Source organism: Meriones unguiculatus, chromosome 1, assembly GCF_030254825.1.
Source record: "Meriones unguiculatus strain TT.TT164.6M chromosome 1, Bangor_MerUng_6.1, whole genome shotgun sequence".
In the NCBI taxonomy this organism is placed as follows: domain Eukaryota; kingdom Metazoa; phylum Chordata; class Mammalia; order Rodentia; family Muridae; genus Meriones; species Meriones unguiculatus.
The window spans coordinates 146,054,772-146,073,434 of record NC_083349.1 but is presented as its reverse complement, the minus strand read 5'-3'; the positions used below and the strand labels follow the sequence as shown (position 1 = coordinate 146,073,434).

Here is an 18,663-nt window from a genome sequence, read left to right as displayed (position 1 = left end):
GCCAGGCCACAGGGGAAAAGGACATGCTCAGTCCTGATGCTGTAAGATCTGGGGTCTCACAGCTCAAGAGTTCAAGATCGCGCCCTTCCCAGGAATTCCCGTAGACCACAACTCGATGCAAAAGCAAGAGGTTTATTTTAACCATTGCGCAATGGGGTCACCCCTGCCTGTCAGCAAAGAGTGGCACCGGGAGACAAAGGCCTTGGGTTTTTAAAAGACAAAGTGCAGGAATTTTGAAGTTGCAGTCTTGGCAATTTAAGATCGGATGAGGAAGCCATAAAGTAAGATAATTAGTTAGTCTTAGGTGCTCAAGCTTGGACAGTCCTGCCAAGTGTAGGTGCAGCTGCAATTATAGGTGGGGGTGGTTAGCTCATCCTTGAAGATCAGGGCTGCGGGCTTTTGGCTGGAGGTCAGGAGCTACTCAGAGAAGGATTGAGGTCGTCTGGGTTGGTTGCTAAGAAACACTGTCTTGAAGACAAGGGTCTGGTCGTTCTTTTTGCTGAGTGAAGGTCATTGCTTGCTCGCTTTTTTATATCTGTCCTCACAGATAGGGTCACATTCCTCCGTTCTTTGAAAAGGTACTAAAAGGCTTTAGCTTAACCTGGACCTAAAACTCAAAACTATAGGCTTTAAAAAACATATAGGTTACAAAGTTGGTCTGATCCTTTCAATGCAACTTGATGAGGTGGGGTGGATGGGAAAGAGAGCCCCTCTTCTCTGAGGAAGAGTTGAGGGAGGAAGGAAAGGGAGCGAGGGTGGAACTGGGAGGGGAGGAGGAGTGGGGCTACAACCAGAATGTAAAGTGAATAAAAAATAAACGAATTTTTAAAAACATATTTAAACTTAATATGAAAGAGACTCTCAGGTCCTAGCAATAAGCCCCAAAGTCTCCAAAAAGATAATGGACTTAGCAGCAGAGGACTCCACCTGGATTATGGTAACCCCTGATGAAGACTGCCCCAATGCCTTGCCCACTGCTAGGGCCTGCCTGGCCTGAACTGTGTACAAGCCAGACACCAAAGAGCTGGTTGCCGCACTTTACCTAGACACAGGAAGGTCGGTCTCTCCCATGTTCCTCCTCCACCACCTCTCAGATTTGCTGGGCATGGCAGCTGAATACCAATACTACCCCGAGAACTATCAACACCACAGGAACCTGATGGGATGGCCATCTCAGTAAAGGGTAAGCCTCTGTCATTTTACTTGATACATAGACCATTTGGATTATACTTCCTGCTACAATTTATTCTTCTCATATCTCTGATGGCGTTGATGGCTGGGCTAACTGTAGGTGTGTCCACTTGGCAGCGGTGGGCAACCAGCTCCTACCCCAAAGGTTGTATCCACCTTATGAGCCCATTTCATACGTAAAAATCAAGCTGTGCTTTTTCCGCATCAACCAGGTCTCTGGTTAAAGAAAGGCAGACAGGTTTGCCTTGCTAACAGGCTTCATACTAAAATGCAAACGAGTTTCAGATGTAACTTTTTACTGTTCCTTTATTTAAAAGAACTTAAATGACTGCTCTCAGTAATAAATAAATAAATGATTAGGTGGAAAGAAAAAGGTTTAAAAATATACACAAGTTCTAAAAGTCTAAGAAGATATTCCCGGGCTGGAGAGATGGCTCGGTGGTTAAGAGCACTGACAGCTCTTCCAGAGGACCAGAGTTCAATTCCCAACACCCACGAGGCAATTCACAACTGTCTGTAACTCATGTTCTAGGGGACCCAACACCCTCACACAGACATACATCCAGTCAAAACACAAATGCACACAAAATAAAAATAAGTTGGTTTTAAAAACTGCTTTTAAAAAAAGAAAATGTTCTAAAATGTGTAAAGGTCTGAGGATCTGAAAGCTTACATAAGTTCTGAGGGTCTAAGAAAATGATTTAGGATGTATAAACTCAAGTTATAGAGATATAAGAAGATTTAAGATATATAAATGTAATGGAAGTTTTGGTTTCTTTAAAAACTCAGTCTTGGCCGCCATTGGGAAAGCAGCAGCCATGTTCCTACGCTACCTTATGGCCATTGGCCTCAACAAGGGCCACAAGGTGACAAAGAATGTCAGCAAGACAAGGCACAGCTGGCCCCATGGGCGCCTCCAAGCACACCAAGTTCGTGGGGGACATGGTCAAGGAGGTGTACGGCTTTGTGCCCATGAGCACGAGTGCTCCATGGAGCTGCTCAAGGTGGCTAAGGACAAGCATGCTCAAGTTCATCAACAAGAGGATGGGCACACACACCTGAGCCAAGAGGAAGTCGGAGGAGCTGAGCTATGTGCTGGCAGCTCTGAGGAAGGCAGCAGCCAAGAAGACTGATGCCCCTCCCCAATAAACGTTGTGCTGCATAAAGAAAAAGAAAAAGAAACTTAAGTTACGTAAGTAAACAGGTTTTTATTTTAGTCCCAAGTATGGGAAATGGGACTACCTTAGTTTATCCACAGCTGATGGCAGCCTCCTGTGGCTGGAAGAGGACGTGGTCTTTGCCAGCCACAGTTAGTTTAATTCTGGGGACTCTGAGAGGGTATAACTACCAGAGCCCAGAGAGAGGAAAGAGGCTTTGAGGAGACACATGGAGGAGAAAGAAGGCTGCTTGTTCGTCCTGCTGCATTTGCTGTTTGCTGTTGTTCGACTGCTAGATGTCCTGGGACTGAGATTGTATTTTCCCAAAGGACTCAATGACCCTAACCAGCCAGAACTAACTCTAAAGAAGTCTACATCCCCTGTCCCCTGTCTCTTCTAACCTTCTTTCTCTCCAGCTAGGGTTAGGGTGCTGGAATGGAGGTAGAGGCATTAAGATAACCCAAATAAAATAAAGTTAAAAAGTAGCTCCTACATATAAAAATGAAAAATGTTTTATATTTCTTTCCCACACACACACACTGTTGTTATACTAAGATTTTAGAAATTCATAACTTTAGCATCGGTCATGAAAGGGTTAGGTTAGCATAAGTAAGCCTGTTGATTCTCAGACTCCATCCAAGGTTAGCTTGCTACACCCACTCCAGCGTCGCCAGTGTAGCATATCAATAGATTGTGCTACAGGGAGGGATACACGCTTTCTTCGGAAATTCGCTCCCTGGAGGTCAATAGCAGGTCTCCCCGACCACCTAAGTCAAAAAGATGCAGTCTAGGGTCTCTGTGCTTTTTCGGTCACAGTTATGGGGCTGGATTAATGAGTTTTTTTTTTTTTATCTTTTTCTATGATTCCTGAAACAACACAATTAACTATTCAAGGAAATATATTTTTGATAGATAACCAAGAGCTTTAACAAGAATAGGGCGGAAGAAAAGTAGTTTTAAGAGAAGTAATGAATTAGATGTAGTATTAAAAGCATTATAAGAATAGTGAAAAAATAATGGGCTCCTTCTTAGGAAAAAATAGCATGAGAAGTACAGCTGGCTCGAGCTTGCCCCCCTTTGCATCTTGTTTCTAAGGAAGATTGTAAATCTTTAACAGGACATGTGGGAGGATGGTTAACAAAGGTGTATTTAGATTTTGACTCAGAGAAAGATTTTGGCAGGCATCTGACTTAGCTCCCGACTTTCCTCTTCATTGGTTAGCAATAATGAAACTGAGTTTGAGGTTTCATTTCTTTTATTTGCTTTGATCAAAAAGTTCTCAGGCCAAGATTTCTTGTGGGCACTGCCCTATGTTAAAATATAAACTTTGTATTCTTGGTAAAGATCTAAGTGTTCTGGGAAATATGCCAACTTTACGGTGTTTCCTTATGTAATTACTATAAAATTATTAGCCTGATTTTAGTAAAGTTACAGCAGGGTCAAAACCATCTCGGCGTGGTCTCTGACTGTCATTCGCCTGAAACTGTGCCTTCCTGACATCCAAACCTCTGATTTTGCCGCAGACGCAGGGAGCCTGACTGGGACGGTCCGGGCATTAGCTTATCCCTGGAGTACCTTGGTTTCCACCCTTGAGTTCTGAAAAAAAAAAAAAAAAGAGCAGAATATCCTTGACAGTTGCAATAAGATATAGCAACTGAGGCAAACCAATAAAGATAAGGACAGTTAAGAAAGGTCGCAGTGCTCCTCTTGGCAAGCTGTTCTTTTCTGTGCTTTGGCCAGGTGCTGATAACCAGCTAGGTCAAAATGCATTTCATTCCTTTACCTTTTGTCCAATCACGCAACACTAACGCTTGGAAGCCCCAGCTTATGGCTTTTCCCTTTAAAAACCCTGTTCCCTTGGAGCTGGCTGTCACTCTCCCAACCTGCTATGTCGGGAGGGATTGTGACCCAAGCTTGAGCTTGTAAATAAAACGATTCTCTTGTGCTTGCATCGGTCTCGCGTTCCTGGTGGTCTCGGGGGTCTTACAATCTGGGCACAGCAGTCAATGGAATTCTGATAAGCTGGTGGAACACTGACTGTTTACTTCTCACTCACAAGCTCAGGATTCTGAATTTTCTTTGGTTTTCTCCTAGATATAACTTAAAGATAATTTTCATTGGGCTGGCATATCTCTTTCCAATCTGTATTCCTTGCTTTCTAATGTAAAAAAAAAAAAAAAAAATCACACCTTTTTTTTTTGGCAAGAACTCAAAGGCATGAATATATTCCTGTTGTTTTACAGACACCTGTTAAGTGCTTTTTCTACAATATGGATATGTCTAAACTTTTAACTTCTTTTGTAAGCTAAAAATTCATATAAGCTTCAGAGAATTTTAAAAATGCTACAAGTCTTGAATCCATCATCTACAAGTCAAATGGACTCCAGCTAAATACAGCCTAAGTTTCTGCACCTGTTTGCTTCTAAGAATGAGAGTTTCCCCTGGTCTTGGGATTCCTCTCCTTCCCTAACTACTAGGAATTTTAAACTTCTGCCCCTAGTCTATCTGTCTCAGCAGATTTCTACTTGTCTGACAGACTCCACCCAGGGAGCACCTTTGGACTACAAACTGCTAGCTCTGAACTTGCTAAAAGCTGATATAAACCGGTCCATCCAATGTGATTGCTCCCTGTCTCTTCAGCTGGATCAGCTAATCAGATGCTTCTAAAAATGCCCAATGGCCCAGCCTTTGACCAGCATTTCAGCCTTCCTGGGTCCTGGCAACTGATGCCCCAACTTCACCTGGTAATAATTACAGAAAGAGTCCATTGTCCCTGCCCCCTTAGGCTGAAATGTTAAGTCACAAATAAATTCCCTTTGGGGAAAACTTGTTTTTATGCCATTCATTCAGGAAAAGTCCAAAATGCTTTAAGAAGAATAAAACAAAACCTATTGTATAGAGAAGAACAAGGGAAACAGGCCAATAGCTAGTTCCAGAATCTCTTTGATTGGTCCCCTTGGCTAACCACTTGCTCACTGTGTTAACAGAATCACTGGCCCTCCTTTTCCTCCAATCCTTACAGGACCTTGCATTCTCAAAGCTTTATTTAAATTTATTCATTCAAGAATTAACTCACAGCCAGGCACAGTGTTGCTGTAATCCCAGCAGTCTAAAAGGCAGAGGCAGGCAGATCTCTGTGAGTTTGAGGCCAGCCTGATCTACAAATCAAGTCCAGGACATCCAAGGCTGCACAGAGAAACCCTGATCAAGGATTTGAATAAGGCACAAAGACAGGGGAATGCTGGGAACATGCAAAAGAAACTTTAAAAAAATATTAGTAATTGTTTTTCTATTCCCATTCTAGCTCCTAAATAATGACATGGAGACTTATTACATTTATTAATAAGATTTAAAGCACCATAGGGGGAAGGTATTGATCTATTATTCTAACCCCTATTCTAGCCTGGCTACTTCCCAGCCACATGCCCCATGTTACTTACCACATTAGTCTTGCCTTAGCAGCTTCTGCTTCATTTTTGACCTCATGGCAAACTCCTCGTGATGAGCTCTTCTTCCTCTCTCCCTCTTCTTCTCTGGTCCCTACCTGAGACCCCTGACTGGGATCAGAACTCCTGCCTTCTGTCCTCTCTGCCCAGCTATAGGCTGATCACCTTCTTTATTAACCAATCAGAGATGATGAAGAACAATTTTTACACAACATTGAGACAGAAGATTCATCATAGAAATTACAACGCCCATGTCTGTGGTTCTGCATCCCCCAGAAGGGCCATCCGGATGACACCTGAAATGTGCACTTCTCTGCTGGAAGAGTGTGGCCAGTCACTGGGAAGAAAAGGATGAAACACAGGGTCCTGGGTGGGCACTGAATAAAGTCCATGTCACAAGATACCTGGTCCAGTCAGGGGTGCAGGAAAAGGAGATTTTTCTCTGCAATAAGTGCTACCACTCTTTTAGCTGGGCTGCCAATACCAGGCCAGGTGCTAGCAGGGAGCTCATGGCTCCCAGACCAGGTCAGATGGCAATGAGAGTCCAGCCTGACTTGGACGACTTGGGCAGCTGCTTCAGGAACAGCTAGCAGCTTACTCCTGCAGCTTGGAAGAGACCAACAGCAGAAACTCATAGCTGCCAGGCAAACTCTAGTTGTGACCATGGTGGTTCTGCAGTGACTGCCTGCCCAGAAGTAGGATCTGGGAGTCTAATGATGAATTCTTCATGGAGAAGGGGAGCCTGTGTTACAGCTCTGAATAAACAGCCACTCTCATATGTTCTTCAATGAAGTAGATGATGCTCACAGTTTTATTTCATGAAAAACAGGGACTTATAAACCTTGGGCAGTGGGTAGGGGCTTTGAGGATGATGTGTCTCATTGACTAAGACTTAGGATGCTGGCAATGCTCTATTTACATGGGTAAAGATAACAGGTAACAAGCTCATATGTCTGACCACCTGTAACCACCTGGGGTTGCATCGTTGCCCCGGAGGCAGGAACAGAAACAGGAGAGAACTTTGTCCCATACCTTTCATTCTCAGGATATTTTAAATCTCAAATTTGAGATTTTTGGTGTTTGAACATGCTCCATCTAGCTAGTCCCATGCCGATTCCCCTGGAGGCATGGTCCATGGGGCCCACACATCAGGACTACAACCAGATCTCGGTACACAGAAACCAGCATCTGAATACACAGTGCACAATACCATCCCCTGACAAGAGAACATCTTGTGTATTATATGAATGCATCCCCTGTCAAGTAAAAAAACCTGTGGCCTTTAGGATAGGTAGAATAGAAGGTGGGACATCCGACAGGAAGAAAGGATTCTGGGATAGAGTCAAGCATAGAGAGATTTATCCAGGAAGATGTGAGGAGGAACAGACCCATGGTACCTGAGCAGAGGTAATCAGTTATTTTAAGTCATGAACTAGTCAGAGTAGAAGCCTAGCTACATGGCCTACTTGTAAATATATTTTGAGTCTCTTAAGTCTTTTTTCCAGGAGCTTGGGGTTAGGAGGAGAAACCTTGCAACAATCCCCCAACAAGAAAATTTTTCTAAATACTGCCATTTTGGTTTTAGGCTCCATTCAATCATAAGGGGAAACTAAGTTCAAGGTTCCAGGCCCTAGAAGAGCTAGGAACTTCTCAATAAATGAACAGCTTCTGTTGTAAGGAGACAGTTGTCTGATTACAGACATCTCAAGAACAACTTCTCCGTCTTGCTGGCAAAGTTAAACAAGTTCATGCTCCCAGGAACAGAAACCAACTCCTATCCTGCTCGGTGAGAAAAATGTAACAATAACTTGTCACAGATGTTTGTGTTTTGCAAGCTTAAATCTTCTGTGATATTCTGGCTCAAGGTTGCAGTTCAGCTCCTGAGGCTGTTCTGTGGTCCTCATTGATCAGTAGTGACAATAAATATTTGTCATCTGTGCTGATATAGTGTTTGAGTTATGTTGGATCTAAGACCCCATAACAAGTGACCTTAGAGGTTTTATAAGTCAAGGCTTACACAGCTAGTAAGTAGCATCTTTGATATTCAAATACACATAGTTGGTTTTTTTTGTGGGTTTTTTTTTTTTTACTTTTTGGGTTGTTTGTTTGTTTGTTTGTTTGTTTGTTTGTTTTTTGAGACAGAGTGTCTTTCTCTAGCCTTGGCTGTCCTAGAACTGGCTCGGTAGACAAGGCTGGGTTTGGTCTCACAAAATCCACCTGCCTCTGCCTCCCAAGTGCTGTGATTAAAGGCATGGACAACCACTGGCTGACCTGTACTCTTAGTTTTGCATGCATATAGTCTCTGCACTTAAGAAGCTGAAGCAGGAGGATTCTTGTGTTGAGGACCAGTGTAATAGGAATATATAATGACTTCCAAACTTTCTAGGCTCAACCAACAATAAAAAGTAAGTGCAAATTAATTCATGTGAATGAATAATTAACTCAATGGCAAACCAAAGTGATATTTGAGATTAAAATCTCATGGTAGCCCAAATAGAAAATTCTTGTCTACCCATGAACTGCTGCCCTTTCAGATTCTACCTTCAGATGTCCATAAGGCTGAGTCAAATGTCCCCCTCTAGGCTCCTACAGACCCCTGGCTACACAGACTCTTTCTTGTCTCTTAGTAAGTTACAACATGGCCTAAAGGCAGGGCCAGGACTCAAAGTCACCATCAATGTCCTTATTATAGATCAGATACAATAGACAGTCTCAGTAGGTTCTGGGAGTATTTGTTTATTTGTTTTATGAGGGTGGGAAGTGAAAGTAGCTTTGGGCAGGTCATTCCAGCCTCTGCAACTCTTTCCAGTGCTTAATGTTAGGTCCCAAAGAAACCTAGAACAAATAGCTAGTTGTGGTGCCTTTGGAACATACCAAAGGCCAAGGAGCCAGGGACTGGTTCCTCTCAGCCCTTCTCAGCCCACCCCCTACCCTAAACCTCTCCAGTCCATGAGCTTGACTTCCCTTCCCCAGCTTCTGATTCCTACTTAAACAAGACATTTTGGCCACTCTTTGTCCTCTTGGCTGCCACAGACTGACCCAGCTGGGTCCCACAATCGTGGGAGAATCAGGGTTTTTGGATACTCAGGAAGACACAGGTTAGGCGGATTGACAGACAGAGGCCACACCGAGGAGTGCTTTGAATCTGCTGCAATTTTACTGAAGTCAAGCTAATAATTTTATAATGATTACATGAGAAAATACCTTAAAGTTGGCATACTTCCCAGAACATTCAGACTTTTACCAAGGATACAAAGTTTATATTTTAACATAGGGCAGTGCTCACAAGAAATCTTAGCCTGAGAACTTTTGATCAAAGCAGACAAAGGAAAAGAAACCCCAAACTGCAGTTTCATTATTGCTAACCAATGAAGAGGAAAGTCAGGAGCTAAGTCAGATACCTGCCAAAAACTTTCTCTGCGTCAAAATCTAAATACACCTTTGTTAACCATCCTCCCATATGTCTTGCTAAAAATTTACGATCCTCCTTAGAGATAAGACACCAAGGGGAACACACTGTACTTTCCCATGCTCTCTTTCCCTAAAGAGGAGCCCACTATTTCTTTTTTTATTATTGTAATGCTTTCTGATACTGAATCTGATTCATTATTTCTCTTAAGATTATTTTTCTTCCATTCTATTCTTGTTAAAGCTTTTAATAATCTATCAAAGATATGTTTCCTTGAATAGTTAATTGTGCTGTTCCAAGAATCATAGAGAAAGATCAAAAGGCTCATTAATCCAACCCCACAACCCAGAAAGCGTAGAAATCTCAGAATACGTCTTTTTGGCTTAGATGGTCAGGGGAAACACATATTGCCAGTGACCTCCAGGGAGTGTATTCCCAAAGAAAACGTATCTCCCGTCTAGCAGCACAATCTATTGATATGCTACACTGATGACGCTGGAGTGGGTGTAGCATTTGGCTCCCTTGGCCTTATCCCCTCTCCTTTCCTCTCTCTCTCTCCTCCATGGCCAGGTTCAGTCTACTGGGGTCATATCTAGTCTACTCTCTCTCTCTCTCTCTCTCTCTCTCTCTCTCTCTTTCTCTCTCTCTCTCTCTCTCTCTCTCTTGCTGCTCTGGACTCTTCCAGATACTTCTGGCTGAGCTCTCCCTCATATCTACAATAAAATCTCAACAATACCTTGGAGTGGTCACGTCCTCAATTTTATTCACTTAAGATGAATGGTAGCTGCAAAAGCCAAAACCAGGGAGCAGGCTTCTTTGAGGCAGCCATATTCCATCCCTCACATCTGCCCATCAGCTGCTCCAGGACAAATGAAGGTGCAGCTGAATAACTATCACACAGGAGGAAGTGGAGGCTGCCCCCTTAATCTCTGCCAAGATTTCCCAGTGTGACAACGGGGGCCTGCACAGCCAGAGGTCACCCAACCAGAGCCCTAGGGACCAGGTGGAGCTTTAGGTCTGGGTGTCAATCAGAGAGATGCACAGGCTGTAAATAAACAAATAAATAACTAAATAAAACCACAGTAATTTTGTAGAGTGTGTTGGAATGCTGGGATGTTTTCCCTCTCCTGTGTCACAGGTGGTGAGAACAGCAGGTTTGGAATAGGAGAGCATCCCAAGGGGCCCAGATGGCTCACTTTCTGACCGAAGTGATCGTGACCACGTGCAAAAGCTTCGGAGAGATGTGGCAGTCACTCCAGAACTTCAGAAGTAGGCCAAGCGGCAGACTCTATGCTCCCAGACTATGCAGACCCAGGACAACCAAAATGGCGGGATTGAAATAGGGTCAGAGAGGAGGGTAGAGAAAGATCACGTCCAATCATGGCATTTCTTAATATGTGGGGGCCTTCAACCATTATTTATAAAGTAAGAATTTTGAATGCATTAAAAAAATAAATCTTAAAGGATGGATGCTTGAGACAGGTGGGGGGGAGAAAGCAGGGAAGGGACAATCCACAGCAAGAAGAGGAGTTGACCCAGCATGGCCTTGAGCAGAGACACTTCCCAGAGCCCATGGAACTCTGGGAGATGCCCCTGGGGCTAAGGACAGTTGAAATAAGAGGGAAGGACCAGCAGGGCCAACATCAGGACAGCACAGTGGGGAACAGACACCATGGAACCTCCTTCTCTGCTTCTCTGCAGAGGGCTTCTGCTCACAGGTGAGACTGGTCCCGGAGTGGTGTGGGGAAGGCGCTGTGACAGGAAGGGACCCTGGGGGAGACCCTCTTTCTGCTTCCTCCTGAGGGAGAGGAAGAGGAGGGACAGAGGCTGCTCAGCTGGGTGCTCTCAGGAAACAAGGAGTGTTAAGAGTGGAGGAAAAGCCAGGTCATTTTTTATGTAAAGTGAGTCACCATTGCCCACAGGGAACATTGCTGAGCCCTGACTGTTGGGGTCCTGACAAAAGTCACCATGGTAATGGGTGACTTCTACCACACCCCACGGATTTGCCAGGAGATGGTCCACAGAGGATGCAAATGTCCTGGGTCAGGTCCAGGCTCTTGTGTTTGGCTCTGGAATGGGGTGAAGGTCTTGAGGCTGACCTGTGGGGTGTGCTTGGAATTTACAAGGAGGAGCACATGCCTCAAATAAGTTATGAAAAAATAACTTAAGTCAAACTGAGATATTAAACACTGTCATCAGCCTTACAAAATCCTGAGTAAACCCCCTGGACACCCCCAGCCCTGCACGTTCATTCATTCTTCCACAGAAGAAGTCTGAGCCTTTCCCGAGCACATGGCCTCAAAGCCCCTTCCCTAGCCCCTGCCTTCACAAAGCTGCAGTCCTCGCTGCCTGAAATACAGAATAGTGGAAGCTTCTAGAAGATACAGCCAGGGGTTGTCTGCAAACACAGAACAACATTAGGTAGTGTTGACCCAGGGTCTCTAGAGGAAGCAGTTAGGGAAGATACCCTCAATCAGGGGACTGGGGAATGTAGGTGAGGGGGCTCCCCAAACCAAGTGAGAGACACACCCTCACCCCACACCTGGGAGATGAACACACCTGCTCAGGACTTGGGGTTCATCTTTCTACCGCACACTAAGGTCCCAAGGTTGATGGCCTCTCTCTCCCTCTCTCTCTCTCTCTCTCTCTCTCTCTCTCTCTCTCTCTCTCTCTCTCTCTCTCTCTCTTTCTCTCTCTCTCCCTAGCCTCCCTCTTAACCTACTGGACCACACCAGCCACTGCCGAGCTCACTGGTGCCACCCGTGGTTGCTGAAGATGGAAACTCCATTCTGTTTGTGCATAAAATGCCTTTGAACGCCCAGGCATTTTACTAGTACAAACAGGAAGATCCCCCAAAGAGCTACACGGTACTTAACGCCCACTAATACAGCTTTCCCAGATGCCCCAACACAGCTCAGGAAACTGTGTTCTGCAGTGGATCCCTGCTGACCAGAGGCGTCACCCAGGCTGACGGTGGAGTCTACACCTTACGAACATTTAACCCAGAAATGGAAAGCGAATTAACACAAGTGCATTGGGAAGTACACGGTAAGTGATTGCATGACCTCTGAGCCCCGGGGCAGGGGGGGAGAGAACGTGGGGGAGGGGAAAACATTCCATTACACATTTAGGGCGATCCTACGTCGACTCTCCATGCCCATCTCCTTCCGCATGTGTCTCCTCACCGGAGTCTGAGCATTTAGTGCAGGACAGACACCGGGAAGGAAAAAGCACAGTAGGTCAGGGTCCTTTATCTGACTCCACCCCCAGCGAGAAGGGCACAAGCTAGGTAATTCAGTCTGAGTGTTGCGGGTTCATCATGAACATGTCCCTGAGAAAGACTCTTGGGATTCTGGCAGGGTCTGACAGGAAACCATGGAGTCTTCATAATAAGGTGACCACAGGAAAGCCCCGACTCCATGTCTTTGTGCCAGCATCTAGTCCAAAGGACCCTGCAGACTTTCCCTCCAGGGCTTTCCTTCCTGTGAGAAATGACAGGGAACAAGGCTCTATTGGCTGTTTGTCTCATATCAGGTGGAAGCAGTCAGTGCGCTGTCTAGAGGGCAGCAGAGCGTCTGGAGAAGCGCGTCCTTCTCCTGAGTCTCAGCACGGAGCGCACAGCTGCACAGGCGCCCATGCTGTGAGCCAGCTGCTCTCAGGGGCTCACCAGGACACAGGTCCTCCTGGCAACTGCTCGTTCTCAGGGTCCCAGTCTAGCCAATTCTCCCCTGTAGGTAGAGCTGACATTTTGAGCAGCTCCCATCTCTGAAGAGCAGGTCCTTGTTTATATTTAGGGTCAACCTACAGAGATAGCAGTGATCATCTATCATGTGCTTTTATTATCATCATCATCATTTTATGGTTTTGGTTTTGGTTTTTTCAACACTATGTTTCTCTGTGTAGCTCTGGCTATCCTAGAACCTGCTCTGTGGACCAGGCTGGACTCACAGAGATCCCCCCTGCCTCTGCCTCCCCAGTGCTTGGGTAAAAGGAGTACACCAGCACTGCCCAATCAAGTGCTCTGTTATATGGAAACAGGGACACAGGAAACACAGTGGCTGACTCAGGGACACAGGGACACACAGATCGTGGGTAGCAGACCCACAGTGGTACAAATCTGTCTACAGCCTCAGACCCAACTTCTCCACCCTGGAGGCCTTACTAGGTGTCTGTGGACCAGAGAGGGCTGGTTGGGATCTGAGCATGAGTCACCATCATTCTGTCCCCTCCTCTGTTCCTTCATAGAACTTGTTGCACAGCCCACCCTCCAAGCAGACAACACCATAGTAACAGAAGATGGTTCTGTGACCTTCACCTGCCTCTCAGAAGACCCTGGACTCCCCATCCGCTGGCTCTTCAGTCACCAGAGCCAGTATTTCAATGACAGGATGACATTTTCCCAGAAAAAAACAGCAAACTCAGCATAAATCCAGCCAGACAGGAGGGTGCTGGGAAGTATCTGTCTGAGGTTTCCTGTGGGTACAGTTCTAAAATGAGTCTCCCGGTCCAAACGTCTGTGAGCAGTAAGTGACCTCTCCTCTCTTTGTGCACCACAGTGGGAGTGTGGGGGACCTTCTTTGTCAATGATATTAAAAAAAAAAAAAAATGAAGAAAGGTTCTAAGGAGGAAAATGGTCGGAGACAGCCAGTATGGTGACATTGACCTGTAATGTCAGTATGAACCAGCTAGGGTTACAAAGAGAGACCCAGTCTCAAAAAAAGATACCAATATAGTAAGCAAAGCTGCAAAGGGGCTATTCTTAAGGTTCTGAGTCCATAGGGAACTGATTTCAGTAACGCTCAAATTTCTGGATGTTCTGAGTCCCCTGTTAAAAATGGTGCAGTGTTTGCATAGAAGCAAACACATCCTCTCGCATCCGGAAGTCATTTCTGATGCCTAACACCAATTACTGTCTAGACACCAGTTGTCCGTTTCAAATGAGAAAGAGTGACAGGAGAAGGGACTGCTCATGTTTCACTGAGGACATGATTTGTTTCTGGAGAGTTTTGATTTACAATTTGTTCTATTCACAGATGTAAAATCCGTGGCATAAAGGCCTTACTGGACTGTTTCTATATTGAGACTGGCATTTATAGTGTGACTTTGGACACAATTCTTTTTTTTTTTTTTACCGTTAACAGTATTTTAGTGTGTGCTAAATATACATATGTATATATGTATGCATGCATGTATATGAGCATGTATATATTAAAATGCTTTCCTATTTTAGCCATTTTGAAGTGTACAGGTCATCGGCATAAAGCATCTTTATATTACTGGATAAACATCACCACTGTCAATTTCCAAACCATTACTAAGCGTATTCCATTTCCTATAGCCCCTGATAACTGTCATTTCTACTTCTGTCTCTGTGTAGGTGGTGCTTCTCTTTTTTTGTTAGCATCATATGAAGTGTGATTCTGTTCTCTCAAGCCACTCAGCTGGGGGCGTCCCGCTGGCTAGATATTCATTAAAGGGCATCCCTGGTACATCTGATCTTTGTTGCTTATCTTACCTTGTCTACTGTCAACTACTGCATGATAGTTCGTCTATCTGATTATTTTATAATTTTTATTTTATGTTCACTGGTGTTTTGCCTGCATGTATTATCTGTGTGCGGGTGTCAGAAGCCCTGGAACTGGAGTTACTGACAGGTGTGAGCTGCCACGTGGGTGCTGGGAATTGAACCCCGGCCCTCTGAAAAAGAAGAAAAGAAGCCAGTGATCTTAACTGCTGAGCCATCTCTCTAGCTCCTGTCTATTTGATTTTTAGTCTTAAATTCATTTCCAACTCCCTGCGACTCCTATAACGTCAGTGCACCTATGTAAGGAGTCGGGTATATCCTTTCAGCCTTGGGACTAGCTTTGCTAGGAGGAGGAGAGCCAAAGGCTGGGGTGAAGAGTGTGGGCACCTGAATCAATGTGAGGGGCCCAAACCACACGGGTGGTGGCCTGAGTAAAGCTGACCAGCACCATCCTATGGTCGGGTCAGGACACCATGAGTGCAGAGTGCCATTTCCCCCGGTTGCGTGGGATACCCAAGACACAGTTACAGCCTCCAAAATGCCTCAAGGAGGAGGACGGTGAGCACCCATCACCCTGCCATGTGAGACATGAGGAGCAATCCACCAGCCTTGCTGATGAGGAGGTTCCAATGTGCCAGCCTGCACAGGCAAGTCATCTCCCCGTGCTTCCTCACCCTGTAACAAGGCTAGCATGCGTTTACTCTAGTGGGCTCTGTGAGCCATCCAAGGGAAGAGGATACTATTAAGCTTCAGGATGTCCTTCCATGCAAGTAGATAAGTCACTTTCAAGTGCATACACTGTAAGATTAATCCATTTGACCCAAGCATCCAGTTCTCCATATCCAGTTTCTCTCAGTACACTTAACCAAAGTTAAAACAAAGAAAGTCTACCAACAGCATGACCTTTAGGTGACCAGGTTCATTACAGAGCTACTCTTACAGGCTCCAAAGATGCTATATCGGAAAAAAACTTGAGACACATGTTTGTCCGTGCATGGTTACACTGGACATCAACTTGGACAGTTAGTAGGAAGCCTATTTGCTAAGGCAGTTGCAAAACCACCTAATTGCATAAGGCAGCTGCTCTATGCAATGCTCACCAGCTTGGACCTCAGGCCAGCTCCAGCAGATTCTGCCAGGATGCATTCCAGTGTGTCTACTAGCCATTGGAACAGGGACTAGACCATTCCAACGTGTCTGCTAAGGAAATTGTCAGGTCCTTCCCTCATCCAAGAAGATGGCAGCTATGTTGTCCTTGCTTGCCTCAGGAGACTTAGTCTTAAATTCATTTGCAAGTCCCTGCAACTCCTATAGAATCAGTGTACCCATCTCAGGTAGCAGGAGATCCCCTCCATGACGTGAAGAAAAAATGTAGAAGAGATTGTCTCCTCGTAACCATTATTAGCTGCTCCCCAATTCAGATATGGTAAGAGCTGAAGCCTACAATAGGAGAATAGCCCCTGGCGTCAAAAGATTCAAAACAATATATCAAGAAATGAGAATGCTTCAGGGAACAAAGAAGTTAAAAGCAGAGTCCAAATCCTCCAGCTCCCAGGAGCTGTCAAGGCTCCCTCGCTATGGAAGTGGTACACTGCCAGGCTCTTCTGGCATGCACATATGCATGCAGATACAGCATTCATATACATAAAAGAAATAAATAAATCTCTTTTTTTCTTTTTTTAGTCTTTATTATTATTAGTTACATTTTATTAACTCTGTATCCCAGCTGTATCCTGCTCCCTTATTCCCTCCCAATCCCACCCTCCCTCCCTCAGCTTTTCCCTGCCCCTTTCCAAGTCCAGATTGGGGAGGACCTCCTCCCCTTTGTCTGGCCCTGTTTAATCAGGTATCTTCAGGACTGGCTGCAAAGTCCTCCTCGGTGGCCTAGCAGGACTGCTCCTCCCTTGGGGGGTGGGGAGGTCAAAGAGCCTGCCATTGAGTTCCTTTAATCATGAGATTTGGTGCCCTCTTCTGGTGCACAGGTGTACATGCCGACAGAACACTGAATACATAATACATAAATAAATGTTTTTTTAAAAAAAATCAGGAAGGCTGGCTGAATACTGCAGATAGGAAAATAATAATTCCAAAGATTATTTCCAGTCTAGCCTGGCAAGCTCACAAAGCAACTCCTCTGGGGAAAACTGCACTACAAGAACTGTTTAAAGAAGTCAGTTGTGGTGGCATAGGCCTTTGAGCTCAGTGTTGTGGGAGACTCACCAGAGAAGACTGCTCACAGGTGACCTTACGCCAGTAGATCTTCATTGGCCAGCCAGTGACCACACTAGGTGTTTGGGATCCCAGCATAATGCCGAGCCTTTCTCAGGGTGAGCATGTTAGCACAAAAACTATGCTCTGAGTTGATGTACTTCAAGTAACAAGAACACAAGAACAGTGAGCGAGAAGCAGAACTACAGAAGCTAAGAAACAAGGCTAGCACATTTGGAGACTTTCCCGGAACTATGGAAGTTAACAGCTTAGGTCTTTGTTTCAGTTTTGGCAAGTGGTGCTGTCTGCATGCTGAGCTTTACAGCCTGAATGGTGCTTCCATCATGAAACCAGTTGTACTAAGGTCTAGGTACACCTGGCACTTTGGGAGGCCAGCCTGATCTATAAAAAGAGTTGGAATTCCAGGACAGCCAGGGCTGTCTTGAAAACAAATAACAACCACAAAGAGTCGCTGCAAATCTATTTGGTGGTCCCGGGGTTGCCAACACCTACCCAACAAGCTAGCAAAGAGTATCTGCAGTGTGTTCAGAGTGATCCCAAGCAGGGACCCAAAGCCGTACGCTGACACAAAAATGGGGATCCGACCCGTTTAAGCATCTAGAAGTGGTCTTAACTGACACTGCACCCAGCAGAGGACACCAACACTTCCTGCTTGTAATGTGCACGTCCTCAGGCTGGGCCTTTCCTACCTGCACAGGAAACTGACTCAGAATGCGTGCACCCGCTACCACCCCCGATCCTTAGGCGTGATTGTGAAAGTAAGACTGCAAAAATGGCACTGCTAAATGTTACCCAAAAACAGACCTTCCTTGACCAGAATTTCTGCCACCTGCACTGTTTAGGCTGTACTGTATAGTCTGTGAACATGGTTACTCTCTTTTTGAGATAACGCTTGGCCACCTACCTCCGCTGCTCCCAAGGGACTCATGGGAGTTCTGAGAGTACGGACACACCTGCCTTCAATGTTTTTTGTTGTTGTTGTCGTTGGGTTTTTTTTGGGGGGGGGTTGTTTGTTTTGGTTGGTTTTGTTTGGGGGGGGAGCTTTTCAAAACAGGGTTCCTCTGCGTATAGCTGGCTGTCCTGGAACTTGCTCTGTAGACCATAATAATATGACTTTCTCAAACCTGCCAGTGGTATAAATAAGACATGAGACTTTTGTTAACTTTTATTATTAAGCTTAGGCCTTAGCTGGGCAGATGCTCAATTTGCTAGCCTGACTTGGCCTGACTATTCTAGCCCATGACTCACCACGTGGCCAGTCCTTTAACTCTCTCTCCCGTTCACGGGTATCCACCTCTGGGTCCCACTGGCCAGTCTCTCATCTGCTTGCTTCTCCCAGACACCCTCTCTCTGTATGGAAATTCTGGCTTTCCTTTCCTGCCCAGCCATCGGCCACCAGATCTTTGTTTTAGCCAACAGGTGAGTGAGAAGGATGAACGTTTACAAAACATAGGCCAGTGATGGGCTATAAAAATAACAATACCAGGATATGAAAGTATTCACCTCTCTGCCCGTACAGCAATCAACAGCTGAATATACAGGACACACCTTCACACAAAGAACCCCAACAAGACGAGGCTGGTCTTGAACTCACAGAGATCCACCTGCCTCTGCCTCCCAAGTGCTGGGATTAAAAGTGTGTGCGCTAATGCTGCCAGGTTCTTGAAAGACTTAGCTGACATAGCACAGAAATTCAAGGTGTGACGT

At 45.3% G+C, this 18,663-nt stretch overlaps 2 pseudogenes; both read left to right on the top strand.

Moving 5' to 3' along the window:
• Nucleotides 1–2,009: 2,009 nt before the first annotated feature.
• On the top strand, nucleotides 2,010–2,340 carry LOC110552640 (large ribosomal subunit protein eL36-like; annotated as a pseudogene).
• Nucleotides 2,341–10,875: 8,535 nt separating this feature from the next.
• On the top strand, nucleotides 10,876–13,758 carry LOC110552639 (carcinoembryonic antigen-related cell adhesion molecule 15-like; annotated as a pseudogene).
• Nucleotides 13,759–18,663: the final 4,905 nt, after the last annotated feature.